This window comes from Adiantum capillus-veneris, chromosome 22, assembly GCF_014529385.1.
Source record: "Adiantum capillus-veneris isolate H3 chromosome 22, ASM1452938v2, whole genome shotgun sequence".
Classification (NCBI taxonomy): Eukaryota; Viridiplantae; Streptophyta; class Polypodiopsida; order Polypodiales; family Pteridaceae; genus Adiantum; species Adiantum capillus-veneris.
The window spans coordinates 107,380,792-107,387,303 of NC_140952.1; the positions used below are offsets into that span (position 1 = coordinate 107,380,792).

A 6,512-nucleotide genomic window follows, 5' to 3' on the forward strand; every position below is an offset into this window, starting at 1 on the left:
AGTGCTTGTTTGGAGCCAGCTCAGCGTCTACCTTCCGATTTAGGCTCGACATTGATGTTTCATAGGAGTGTCAGAGCTCAGGTAACTGAGCAACCGCAGCAGGTGTCCGAGCAGCTTCATCCGCTTGACCCACCATTCCCAACACCACTCAGCAGTCAGGGCGGGGCAGTAGCAGCACCATATCCCACTTTCACAGCCCCATTTTTGGCATGGCGTGCAATTGGACCGTCTCCCAGTGCATTCATTGCTTCCACATCTGAGGCCCCACCCGGGGTTGATCCATTGCCTCTTTCACTACCTGCAACCCCCCCACATATAGTTCACACCCTTTGCCATTTGGAATAGTTCCCCCACCATTTGGTGCACTGCCCCCGTTGGCACAACCTTTGTTTCCTCCCAGAGGATATGGCCCCCCACCGCCCTTCTTTCCTCCACGTCACCTATGATGTATCAACCCCCATATGTATTTACTTTGGATGCAATGAAACTCATAGATTTGAGGTTTGCTATTTGAAATAGACCGTAATTGTGTGTAAGGAACTTTCTCTTATTAATAGTGTATTGAATGATTCCAAGGTGTTTTTTGTTTGAATGTAAGCTGGTCGTGAAATGACAATCAAATTTTAGTTGGAGAGAGAGAGGAAACAAAAGAGAGAGAGAGAGAGAGATGGGTAGATTGTCCCTTCTTTTGAGAATCCGCTCGCCCGATTCTTAAAAAACGCTCGCCAAAAATTGCTCGCCCAAAGATCGCGTCCACCAAAAACCTAACACTCTATGTCCCAACACACATATGCACTAAAGACCGGCATACATGTGTATGTTCAAAAAGTTTACCCTAGCGCAAAGAGAGAGACACTAAAGAACGGCGTGCATGTGTATATTCAAAAAGTTTACCCTAGCGCAAAGAGAGAGAGAGAGAGAGAGAGAGAGAGAGAGAAGAAGAAGAGAGAATTCTCATTAGTCATGATACCTTTGCATTGTAGCTCTCACATGCAGAGATTGCTTGCTTTTTTCTAAGTTGGAAATAGAATATTCTAGAAGTAGGCCCGAAATTTTTTAATAAACCCTTAAAAGCCGCTTTTGTTCTTCTGTTTTGTTCAATTGGAGTTGTGTTTGCCTCAACAATAATGCTGGTAAAGCACTGCACCTGTTGGGAGTTGTCCATCAGGTATAAAACCTCTGTAACTTCCATTGCACAGATGGAAATTGCTTGCATTATGCCCACACACAGTAGACTTCACCAAAATGACAAACTCAGAAAAAGTGTGTAGTATCTGTCTCTAATTGCTAGAGCTTCATCTTCCAACGTGAGACGCAAGTTGCACGCGCATAACACGTACTGCACTGCATCATCTTCAAAACAAACGCCTGAAGCAAGAAGTAGCAAATCTTGTAGGCCTTCCACCAACAGCACCCTCTCCCCTCCCACTACTCCCTTGGCCAACTCACTTGCCAGCTCATGTGCCACTTGGGCTTTATTGCACCTACCAGGCATTGCCACATAGATTCCTTTCTCCCACCTCACGGGCTTCGCCCTACGAGCTGCATATACCTTCCCACCTACCGAAAGCTTATACTCCACCTCGCCAACCTCATCCACATGCCACACTCCTCAGCTGCAATATCATCCTTTTCCTGGCTTCTGCAGAAAGCAGGTGTTTTGGGTCAGCTAGGTACCCCAAAATTGCTCTGTACAATCCTCTTCCGATGCTACCCTTCCGGCACAGATCAGGCAATACATTGCTTCTGCTTGTATTAACAGCTGGCTCTCCCACTAGCACATCAGAAAGCCGCTTCACTCCAAGATCTGAGTAGCATTTTTTATCCACCCATGGGGTTGCATCTGCGCATCTTGGATACCACGCAAACTTGAGAGAAGGGAAGGCCTGATGAAATGTTTCTGCTAGGATAAGGTTATCGCCATACAAGACCTCAGAAGGACGAGCTAGCGATAATGCATCAGAACCATCCCCAGATTCTGCAAGCGGTTCACAAGGAATTCGACACTTCTTGAGGAAAGACTTCCAGCTTGCCTTCTCTATGAAAGACTCCCAGCCTTTTGCAATAGTACACCAGGTATTCTGGCAATCTGCCTTGCCTACTGTCCCTTTCCTCTCACCCCAATCTACCCAAAGTTGCCCAAAGTTGACAATGCTTCTCGATACCGGGCGTTGCAGGGACCCCCACATTGTGCTCGAAGAATGTAAGCACCACCTCATCGGTGTAAAACTTATCCAAAGCACACAATCTGTCATGGAAGAGCCCTCCTTTGTCACTGATAACACACTCATGCGGGCTCTTCCAATTAGAGCATCCCTGTTGACCATTAGGTACCCAGATTACTGGCATATTCTTGCTTCTCCAACCCATCTAGTTGTTCATACGCAAATTCTTATACCATCTGCTCGCCGTATCAATCGTTACCTCAAATGCACCTGTTGTAGAGAGCTTTTGCACATGATCAGCAACAGCACGAGCCCCCTCCTCTAATTTGGTCACCACACCCAACTCATTCAGTATTGAGCTGAAAGGTCTTAAATCACCATAGAACCTGGCGTCCACAAAAGGTACATCCCTACTTGTAAGTACATTGTTCCATTGCCCCAGATCAAGAAATGACATCGACGGTTTCTGGTCGCCATGCCCCACGGTTTTGACCCAATCACTTTCTTTAAAACTGGCCTTAAGCTTTAAGGGAATATTACTCAATCCTTTCAACCAAGTTAAGCAAGCCTTGACATCACTTGCTGCTGAACCCCATGGAGAAGGTATGTCGAAAGGGGCATCTGGGGGGTTTGCTATGTCGAGGATGTCAACAGCCTTTACTGTTTGTCTCAAAAACTGAATGACAAGATCAGCTCCTACCATCCTCCATGAAAGGTGGGAGTTCCAAATACAACTCTGACAGGCAAAGAATGTGGCGTTTCCATGAATTGTATACAAGGAACCTGGGCCATTTGCAAACAGAGGCTGGCAAAAGGATGCAGCCCTTGAATTTTGAGTAAATATCTCCTGATTGATCGACAAGAGGAAGCTCTGACACGAAGATGCTTCCGCACTTGTCCTCAGATAAATAACCATCATGAACTGCATGAAGAATGAAATGCATGATACCAAGGGCGAGGGATGCATAATCCTTTGGTACCTCCTTGCACAAGGTGACTAGCTTCATAGCATAGCTTTTGACTGAAAGCTGGCTAACCCCAGCAACTCTTTTCAGCCACTCACACAAAGACAAGAATTTATCTTTGGCTACGCTGTTAGCCATGTCGATTGTGGAACTCGGCATGAAACGCACGCTTACCCAGCGTTGAAAGATCGGTGTCCACTGGGACAAAATGGGCATATCCTTGTGCTTCTTAGAAATATGAATGGAGACAGCATCTTTATCACATGGTGCCAGCAGGCATACCTCGTTCTCCTCATCGATGTATTTTACAAGGGGCAAGTCTCCTAGCAACTCAGGTTTTACCAAGTCCTGCGTCGACAGAAGAATGAGAAGCTTCACATATAACACATCTGGTAAGCTTATCAGCCAATCGGGACTCCTAAGGCACTCCATGTATTCTTCTGCACTGAAATGGTTGACCCGTATCATTGGGAGTACCTTGTCATATTGATTTTGCACATCAGCATCCACTATGTAAAGTCTTTGGATGGTTAAAAGCTGTGGAGGCGAAACTTTCATAGCATGCGCTTCCTCAAGCAACAACCTGAACTTTGGGTCAATAGTCCTGGCCTGACAAGGCTGATAAAGAAACCAAGAGTGCGGGTCCGAATTTGCACATGCAGGAAACTGTTGCCCAACATTTTTTTCACATAGAATGCTACTTTGAACCCTAATCTGTTGAAGGATAGCTTCTTGAACAAGAATAAGCTCCCGTACATTCAGATGAGCAAGCGGAATTTAATGATACACATCCTGGAGGCTAGTAGCCGCTGAACTGAGCTCTGAAGACCTCAGAAAAAACATGAATGCTGATATGAATGCCTGTGGAATACAGCAAAGTATGCCCCCGTTCCAGCGGCTGTCGAAACGTATAGCGTCTTTAGAAGAAACAAGAATTTATGATAAACAGCAAACCAGTGGCAACCTTCATGGGCAAGAAGGCATATAGGTTAGGCTCAGAACTGTCATCAGCTCTCCACTCCAAAGGAAAGGCAAGGGTGATCGTCCAAGAGTGAATATCTTGCCGATCATCCACCTCATGGTCAATCTCTGCAGGAAACTCTTGCTGCCAGACATGGAAGGTTGCTTCTGTGGCTGGAGAAGCCAAGCGGACCATAAAATAGCTACAGTTATTGGGCACCATGCGACTAATTTCTCGAGAGGGAGAGATTCTATATCGCTGTACTGACATACAGTTGCGCTCATTTGAAGTCTCTGCTGAGCCTCTTCGCCTCAACTGCCGTGCAGAAAGCCTGTCTATTTTGTTTAAGAAAAGCACAAGCTGGGGTAAAAGTTGGAAGACCTGCACGCTGCTCCTGCATGACCTGCACTTTATCCTGTCGAATGGGCAGTACAATGATGGTATAGGGAAGCTTTTCTTTGGTGATCCCCAAGCAACTTGAAAGGTCAGTATCTGTGGGTTGCTCTGCCCATTTGGGCACAATAAATCCAAGATCTGTGTCATCTGTAGGGCAATCATTAAAGCGAATTCGATATCCGTTGCTGATTACAATGGGATGCTGGGTCACTAAAAACGCACTTTTGAAGCCAATACCTGAAACAACAGAAGAGAAATTCAATTGGGATATGATATGCTTCCAAACCTGTCTTTCTGAAAGTCCCCCGAGGTGTAGCCAAGGGACAATCTTATCCATTTTCCAACCCCTGACCTAAGCCTAGCACCCAAATACAATACTCTACAGAGGTGAAAAGCCTGGTTGCAGGAATTCCAAAAAGCAGACCGCATACTTTTGTGCATCCGTAAGAAAGACAAGAGTAAGCTCACTCTACACTTCACAGTTTAAGAGTGACAAATGCACTCACCTTTTTCACCAATATAACCACGATCCCGCCTACCCCGCTTGGTAGACAGCCCGATACTGCACAGAGACTCTATATTGGCTCTGGAAAAGCCAATCTCATTATTCAACACCAGCAAAGTCCACTCCACTCCAACCCCTGCGATGTCCTCCTCCTCTAGTACAAACTCCAGCCCTGGTACCTCCCCTTCTGTATAATCATTGTCATCCGCATTCTGTCAAAAAAAAAAAAAAAAAAGACATCAAAGCATGATTTATCTTGTTTAAAATTTTGGCATGCTTAGATCACAAGAATTTTTCTCATGTAGGAAAACGGAGTCCTTTTCAGTGTTTTTCATACAATGCATAACATCATGAGCTTCTGTTCGGGAGGCATCGCATACCTAGCTAGGTACGACTGGGAGCAGGGGAACCCCGCCCCCCCCCACAGGGCCGGCGGTCCCCTGCCCCCAATCGTACCTAGCTAGGTATGCGGTGCCTCCCTCACAAAAGCTCATGATGTTTAGGTAAGTCGCAATGTGGGAATTATTTGTCCAAAACTTCTTGTGGATGTGATCCGTATGAGCATGTACCTGCACAAGCTCCATGATAAAATGGAGATCTTTCTGATAGACACCAGCAGCGAGCTGGAGAATCGCCCCATGGGTGTCAATAGCTAAAGGATTCTTCCTGGCGGTGCCGACACCAAACTTGGTGACCCTTATTCTCTCCACGACTCCTTTGGGGTCTTCCATCAAAACAGAACATCCAAGGAAAGTGCAACTCTAGCTAAGACGGACATACACAGCACTGCGCTCTCTCTCTCTCTCTCTCTCTCTCTCTCTCTCTCTCTGCCCCAGAGAGAGAGAGAGAGAGAGAGAGAGAGAGAGAGAGAGGCGGGAGATAACAATGTGATGACGCAATCCTCTTCATTTTGACCTTTTATTTCGGCTTTCAAATCCTTGACCTTCTAAATTCTAAGGGTCGTCCCTTCAATTCTTGGTGTATAGCACATCTAGACATGCTAGTCTTTTCAACAGGAATGCAATAATAAATTACCGCCGGACAAGTTCCAATGCACTCAGGCATTTGACGACAATGAACACAAACTAATTTTCCATTATCTGCATCCAAAATACCCTTTCTAAGAGCACGTGATATTCTCCCCCGCCATTGAGACTCATTGTATGTCTTTCTATGCTGAAAATAAGGACAATTAACATTCGGGCATCGCAAATGGCCACTACAACGACTAAAGCGAACCATCCCCTTCAACAAATCACTATTACATGTTACATATTCTGTCCAAGCATGCCCATCATATCTCTGCTCCATTCCATACATGGCTGATAACTGTTTTTGTTGTGGGAGTTCATAAGCAATGTAGCCATCATATAATGTTGGCATTTCCAAAACACCTCTCAACCTTTTGTACAGATGACAGTGCAACATTTAGATTAGTCTGCAACGGAAGTGCATGAATGACAGCAAGCACACTTCTAATACTTGAATGGCTTGCATGCATATTTCCGTCATCAACAATG

General features: G+C 45.5%; 1 pseudogene across 1 annotated transcript; it reads right to left on the minus strand.

Annotated features, from left to right (window-relative positions):
- Positions 1-929: 929 nt before the first annotated feature.
- On the minus strand, positions 930-5,815 carry LOC147429974 (uncharacterized; annotated as a pseudogene). Its single transcript, XR_015185915.1, has 3 exons — positions 5,562-5,815; positions 4,994-5,204; positions 930-4,724 (listed from the first exon to the last, which is right to left on the minus strand). The product of XR_015185915.1 is annotated as an uncharacterized LOC147429974 (transcript).
- Positions 5,816-6,512: the final 697 nt, after the last annotated feature.